Below are 7124 nucleotides of genomic sequence, written 5' to 3'. Positions count from 1 at the left end.
AATACAAATTCACTTCTCCTAATATTTTCCATTCAATTTCTGCACACATAGAAAAAACACAACTCAATGGACTTCCTTGAATGCTCTTTCATTTCTATGCTATGAGCTTCTATATCCCTTAAGGTGACTGTGACAGTAGGAGTATGACAAAAAAGGGAAGAAAACAAGAACCAAATGCTAACAAAATCTCTTCAATCACCCAAAACAAAATCGTGCACATTAAGCTCCCATTTTGTACTATTATTAAAGAGAAAGACAGATGGGGAGGGGGAGGTGCTTGAAAGGGCCCTGCAGACAGTTTTTTTTTTTTTTTCAATCAACTAATCCACAAAGTCCCCTAGTGACGCTCTCCACTGGGCTACTTCCAGATATGCAGATGTATAAATTATTTCAGGTCAAAACTGAGTGCCTAAGTTTCCTTCTCTTTGATTCTCTTTCCCTTTATTCCTGACGAGGTGGCCGAGTGGTTAAGGCGATGGACTGCTAATCCATTGTGCATTGCATGCGTGGGTTCGAATCCCACCCTCGTCGTCTCTTCTTTTCCCCACTTGTCGTGGGAGTAAGATTTGGAGCCATAGGCTGCACAGTGGTTAAGAGCTTGGCTGCTAACCAAAAGGTAAAAAGTTTAGATCCACCGGGCAGTCCTTGGAAACCCTGTGTGGCAGTTCTACTCTGTCCTATAGAGTCTCTCTGTGTTGTAATTGACTCGACTGCAACAGGTTTGTTTGTTTGTTTGTTTGTTTGTTTGTTTGTTTGTTTGTTTGTTTGTTTTTGACTGCTGACAGGTGATCAGCGACACCCAAGCAGTGAAACACATCCTTGGAATATCATCTTCCATTCGGCCAAGCACGGATTCTCCAGACAAACATCGCTTTCCCCTTGCTTTTCATAACCTCACTATACATGGCTTGGAGTCCCGATATTGCTCAGAGAAACTTGAACATGTTTTCCCAGGGAAAACCAGTTGTCATCAAGTCGATTTTGACTCAGGATGACCCCATATGTGTCAGAGTAGAGCTGTCATCTATAGAGTTTTAGTGATTTTTTGGAAGTAAATCACCAGGCGCCTCTGGGTGACTGGAACCTCCAGTCTTCCAGTTAGCAGCAGGCAAGTTGTTAACTATTTAACTTCACCTTGGGACTTCTTTCCCAGGCAAAAACCGAACTCCAACTGCCCCATAGTATTTCTAGATAGCAGCTGATGGACTGGAACTGCCTACCTTTTGCTCAGCAAGTAAGCTTTTCACCACTTGTGCTACCAGGGCTCCTTCCAGGGACAGGGAGTGGTTAAACCCTGGGGGATGAAAATCTCAACCACAGGCATGCATAAAACCCCCCAAGCCCACCACCATTGAGTCGATTCCGATTCATACTGACCCCATACGGGTTCCAAGGCTGTAAATCTATGGAAGCCGACTTCCACATCTTTCTTCCATGGAGAACCACCAACCTTTCAGTGAGTAGTTGATCATCTTAACCACTGCACCACAAAAAAACACCAAACCAATCCCATTGCAGTTGAGTTGATTTCAACTCATAGTGACCCTCTAACCAGTGTTAATTCAAATGGCTTCAGTTTGAAACTCCAAATTAGCTACTCCTTCTCTCCACACGGTCTTCATGGTATTATGGATTTGCCAGGCATCACACCGGGGTCCTGCACCTCCACTACTTCTGACTTTCAGAGAATTCTGGGCCAAGGACACAAAAGAGCAGAACCTAAAAACTTGGCTAGGGAAATTCAGATCCACATAGAAAGAGAAAACTGACCCTAAGTGAAAAACAGTAAGTACATGGTGTCACGGACTGTCACTGTTCTTGCAAACACTGGAGTCCAAAACAGCGTTCAGGAAATCAAGTAGCAGCTTTGTCTCTTGAAGCTGCAGCTCTGTTTCTGAGAACCACAAAGAAGCATGAGGAAGGCATGTTGGGGCTGACCATATTAATCCTTTTTTTTTAACAGCCCACTCGTGCTACTGGACAGGCATTCAAACCTCAGCCATTACAGAGGCTAAAGGAATAGAAGCTTCACCCTTTTGCCAATTTTTATGTTTTTTGGTTTTTTTTTTTAGTCAATGCACATATGAGTTTTAGGAGGTAATCCTCAATCATCGTGTCTTCTTTTGCTTTTAGTTTTCATCCCGATATTTTTCTCAGATGTGAGAGGTTTGGAAACCCTGGTGGCATAGTGGTTAAGTGCTACAACTGCTAATCAAGAGGTCGGCTGTTCAAATCTGCCAGGCGCTCCTTGGAAACTCTATGGGGCAGTTCTATTCTGTCCTGTAGGGTTACTATGAGTCGGAATCGACTCGCCGGCAGTGGGTTGTTTTTTTTTTTTTCCTTTAGGTAAGAGGTTTGTATCTTCCCGAATCCTGGAATACATTATATGCCAACTCTTTTGTTCCGCTCCAGCACTAGTCATCTCCCTTATCTCAACGTCCCTCGGATAACTGGCTGTGGCTCAGTTGGCACTGGGAAGTAGCTGACATAGGAGCTTAGAGGCAGGAAGAAATTACAAGATAACATGGTGAGTGACAAAGTCCAATACAGAGTTAAAAGAGAAGTAAATGTCTTATATCAGGATGCAGTGGTTCCCAAACCTGGGAAACTGCCTGAGAACTTTGTGAATATATTTATTCCTGATTCCACCTTTGTAGATCCCGAATGGACTGAGAATCACTGGATAGGGAAAGGATGGGATCTATATCATTGAAAAGTCTCCACAGATATTTCCATTTTTCAGCCATGTTTAAGAACTGCTAACCTAGGAGGCCATGCTGAAGGAATTGGAGTGAACTGAGCCACGGAAAGTTTTTCTTTCACCCAGAGGAAGCACTGGAGACAGGATAAAAGGGGACGGGGAGAGGGAAGGTGAAGGTGACACATTAGGTGATGAAGAATATGAAGGGGAAGATAAGAGAAGGGAAGTGGGTGCGAGTGTGGAAGAACTAGAAGAGAAGGTGAAAGAAGGTTTGGGACCAGGTCTTTAGAATGCACAACATACGGATGGTGAAAGAAGTACTTTGAGACTACCAGGGTTGCCTATGTCCCCTCTGTTCTCTCTACAGTGCAGGAAGTCAGAAAGTTCCCTTCCTCCTAAGGAAAATGGACTATGGGTGTTTTTCCAAAGGAACATGCAGCTCTTTTTGCTCATGACTTCTGTGGTTTTAAGAGAGCCTAGCAGCTCTTTCCACCTCTGGAAATAATTTTTCAACTGTGGATGCTGGAAGACTTAAGGTTTCCTGAGAAATCCCTTTCCTCTCGATAGCATCCAAACACTTCATGGTTAACAAAGAGTTGGGATCACAGATCTCCATGACTGGTGATTGGACCGACATTTTGCTGACCAGGAAGACCTGGTGGCATAGTGGTTAAGAGCTATAGCTGCTAACCAAAAGGCTGGCAGTTCAAATCCACCAGGCACTCCTTGGAAACCCTATGGGGCAGTTGTACTCTGTCCTGTAGGGTCACTATGAGTTGAAATCCACTTGATGCAACGGGTTGTTGTTTGTTTGGTGACCAAGATTTTGTGGGTAGGTGTGGAAGTGTAGGAGGAATGGGAAAAAGAAAATCAGATAGAAAACTTCCTCCTGAAACTGCTATCTGTTCATTGACACAGGCACAGGTGAGGGAAAAAGGAAGACTCAAAAGGAATTTGTCAACAGTCACTTCCCCCTACTTTCCGTCTGTCTTTTTCTTTCCTACTTCTTAATAATAACGAGAAATTGTAGTAAAGGAGAACAGGCGGTCTGTGACACGGTGGGATGTTGTTGCTTCACCCTCAGCAGGTCCTGAGTGAGCACTCTTTTACTCCAGTCCCTCCTTACATCATTGTTCTTAAGCAGTTAGGTTGGGAGGCCCAAAGAGTGTCCAAAACTATGGTCCAAGAGAGTAACTATCAAGCAATTTATCCTTTCTGTGAGTAGGAAAAACACAAGAAAAGATATTCAGGAAGAGAAAAATGGGAGAAGTCTGAAACAAATCTGACCATATGCAAGTGCCAGTCAGTGAGAAACGGAAATAACACTTGGAGGTACTGGGAATTGAACCCAGGGCCTCATGCATGCTAAGCACGTGCTCTACCACTGAGCTATACTCCCTGCTACCAGAAAATTATGAGAACAGTTCATAATACTGACTTCCAGCATGGTCTGTAGGCATGTTAAAAGGTCAGTTTTTGCAAGTCAAAATCCATTATGCTCAATTCTTGTGTTCCTGAATTGCATCAGGCCTCACAGCTATGCCAGGAAAATGAAAAAAAAAAAGCATTCCAACCAAATGACTCTGAGATCTGCCAACAGCCTTTGGCTTCTTCAAGGACTGCTTTTAGCCAACTGCCTAAAAGTCTTGTCAGTTCAGTCCACCACGAGGGAGAGTCTCGGGATTGAACATTCCGTTAAGTCTTTTGATTGTCTTCTTGAAAAGTTATTCTCTGCCTATGAAGCTTATAGAAAGACACAAAAGATGGTACAGGGGAGTAGAAAGATGAGTTCCATGAGTGCTGCAAAGGAATGAAGATCCGGGTGGGGAAAGAAGACTAGAGGTTAACTAATTCACAGTGCTTGACCGACACAGGAGCCCTGGTGACGCCTTAGTTAGTAAGTATGGCTGCTAACCCAAAGGCTGACAGTTCACTCGTTGGAAAACTTATGAGGTCGGGATCGGCTCGACAACAACAGCTCAATTAGACCGAAACAAAGGGCGACAAGTACAGTCACGCTCTTGCAAACGCCTGTGTCCAGCACCTGGGTTTGACAATGTAGTTTTGCCTCGGCGATGCCGTAGCTCTGGTTTTGAAGAGACGGAAGTCAGAAGTCAAAAGAGAGAGGTGAAAGATGGACACTCCTGTCTTTAAAACATCTCTTTTTAGAGAAAATTATTTCCTTAATGAGGAAAGAACAAGAGAAGCCCTTCGTGGGCTGGGCACAAACTTCAAGACAAAATGGCTCTTTATAAAGTTTCCCTGTGCCTGGAGAAGTCACAGATTCCCGACTTGGTGCTACTGTTAATCTAGATATGATGGATAAAATCCAAGTCTTGGATGGAGAGGACATGTGCCTGGAATGCATAGATTAAACAAAAAAACCAAACCCGTCACCATTGAGTCGATTCCAACTCATAGCAACCCTATAGGACAGGGTAGAAGTGCCCTATAGAGTTTCTAAGAGTGCCTCATGGATTCAAACTGCCAACCTTTCAGTTAGCAGCCATAGCTCTCAAACTATGCCGCCAGGGTTTACCAATACAGCTGTCAGCGGTGGGATTAGAACCCATGTCCTCGTAGAGACAGCGCCTTAGGTCGCTCAGCCACGCTACTGCTTAGTTAAGTAGATAAATTATTAACTTCATAAATTAAGTTATTACCATATTAGAAAGACACCTGTCTGAAAAAAGAATTCAAGGAGGAGTGAGTGAACGGAATCAATAGGAAAGAGTGGGGGGCGGGTTATGGCTGGAGAAAGAATGACACTGACAGGAGGGGAGAAGCAGCAGCAGAGAAATAGATGGCAGAGAGAAAATGGATAGGGTTTGGAGAAGGGTCTGTAAGAAAAGATAGGATATGGACAAGCGTGCAGGTAGAAAGTGACCAAGTTCCCATCTTTACTATGCTGTCTGCAGGCCCTCCGGAAGAGAGAGGCTAAAGTAAATTCTTTCAAAGCATATCTCCCACAAAAAGATATGACTGGTTTTGCTCTGGGCTACCTCCTGATATGCTGATGTCTAAATTACCTCAGGGCAAAACTGAGTGTATAAGCTTTCCTTCTCTTTGATTCTCTTTCCCTGTATTCCTGACAAGGTGGCTGACTGGTTAAGGAGATGGACTGCTAATCCATTGTGCATTGCACATGATAAGCTGTCTCAATAAAGTAACAGGAATCCATATTTGGAGGTGTTTTCTCAGGGAAAACCAGTTGTTATCGAGTCGATTTTGACTCACGGCAACCCCAAGTGTGTCAGAGTAGAACTGTCCTCTCCAGGGTTTTCAATGGCTAATCTGTTGGAAGAAGATCACCAGGTGCCTCAAGGTGACAGGAACCTCCAATGTTTCAGTTAGCAAGAAGCAAGTGTTAACTATTTAAGTCCCCCTAGGGACTCCTTTCCCAAGGAAAAGCCAAAATCCAACTGCCCCATAGTATTTCTAGAGAGTGGCTGATGGTCTGGAACTGCTGACCTTTGGCTTGGCAGCTATGCTTCTCACCACTTGACCCGCCAGGACTCCTTCCATGGATAGGGACCAGTTGAACCCTAGAACATCGAAGTCTCAGCCAGGGGCATACATAAAAACCCAAAAAACTCACTGCTGTCCAGTCAATTCTGACTCATAGTGACCACAAAGAGTTTCCAAGGCTGTAAATCTACAGAAGCCACCTGCCACATCTGTATCCCATGGAGCCACTGGTGGTTTGAAATCACCAATACTTTGGCGAGCAGTTGATCTCCTCAACCACTGTGCCAAAGGCAGCATTAATTCAAGTGGCTTTGGCTCTCAGCTCCAAATTAGTTGCTCCTTCTTCACACCGTTTTCATGGTCTTAGGAATTTTCCAACCATCGCACCAGGATCTAGCACCTTCACTATTCTGGCTATCACAGCCACAGCAAATAATTATTGGGAAAGAATACAAAAGCGAAGAACCTGAAAAATTGGCTTGGGAAACTTAAACGCAGATGGAGAGAAAAAACAGATGCTAAGAAAAAACTGTAAGTATATGGTGCCATGGACAGTCACTGTTGAAGCAAACCCTGGAGCCCAAAACACTGGTTGGGAAATTGAGCAGTGACTTTGTCTTGTGAAGCTGCAGCTAGGGTTCTGAGAGCCACACAGAAGCATGTGGGACAAAAGTTGGAGGCTGAGCAAGAACTGCAAGCATATTAATCTTCTGTAACAGCCCACTCCTGTTCCTGGACAGGCATTCAAACCTCAGCCATCACAGAGGCTAAGAGACTAGAAGCTTCAGCCTCTTGCCAAAATTTGTGGTGACAGTCAACCCACATATGAGTTTTAGGAGGTAATCCTTAATCATTGTGTCTTCTCTTGCTTTTAGTTTTCGTTCTGATATTTTTCCCCCATGAGAGGATTTATCTACCTGAATATTGGAGTATTTTATATATCAACTCTTCGGTT

The 7124-nt window shown here is 44.0% G+C and overlaps 2 non-coding genes across 2 annotated transcripts; one reads left to right on the top strand and one right to left on the bottom strand.

Moving 5' to 3' along the window:
* Positions 1-449: 449 nt before the first annotated feature.
* TRNAS-GCU (transfer RNA serine (anticodon GCU)) lies at positions 450-531 on the top strand. The gene has a single exon. It is a non-coding gene; the product is annotated as a tRNA-Ser (tRNA).
* A 3497-nt stretch (positions 532-4028) lies between these two features.
* On the bottom strand, positions 4029-4100 carry TRNAA-AGC (transfer RNA alanine (anticodon AGC)). The gene has a single exon. It is a non-coding gene; the product is annotated as a tRNA-Ala (tRNA).
* Positions 4101-7124: the final 3024 nt, after the last annotated feature.

Source organism: Elephas maximus, chromosome 1, assembly GCF_024166365.1.
Source record: "Elephas maximus indicus isolate mEleMax1 chromosome 1, mEleMax1 primary haplotype, whole genome shotgun sequence".
NCBI classification, from domain to species: Eukaryota; Metazoa; Chordata; class Mammalia; order Proboscidea; family Elephantidae; genus Elephas; species Elephas maximus.
This window is presented reverse-complemented; position numbering and strand designations above follow the sequence as displayed.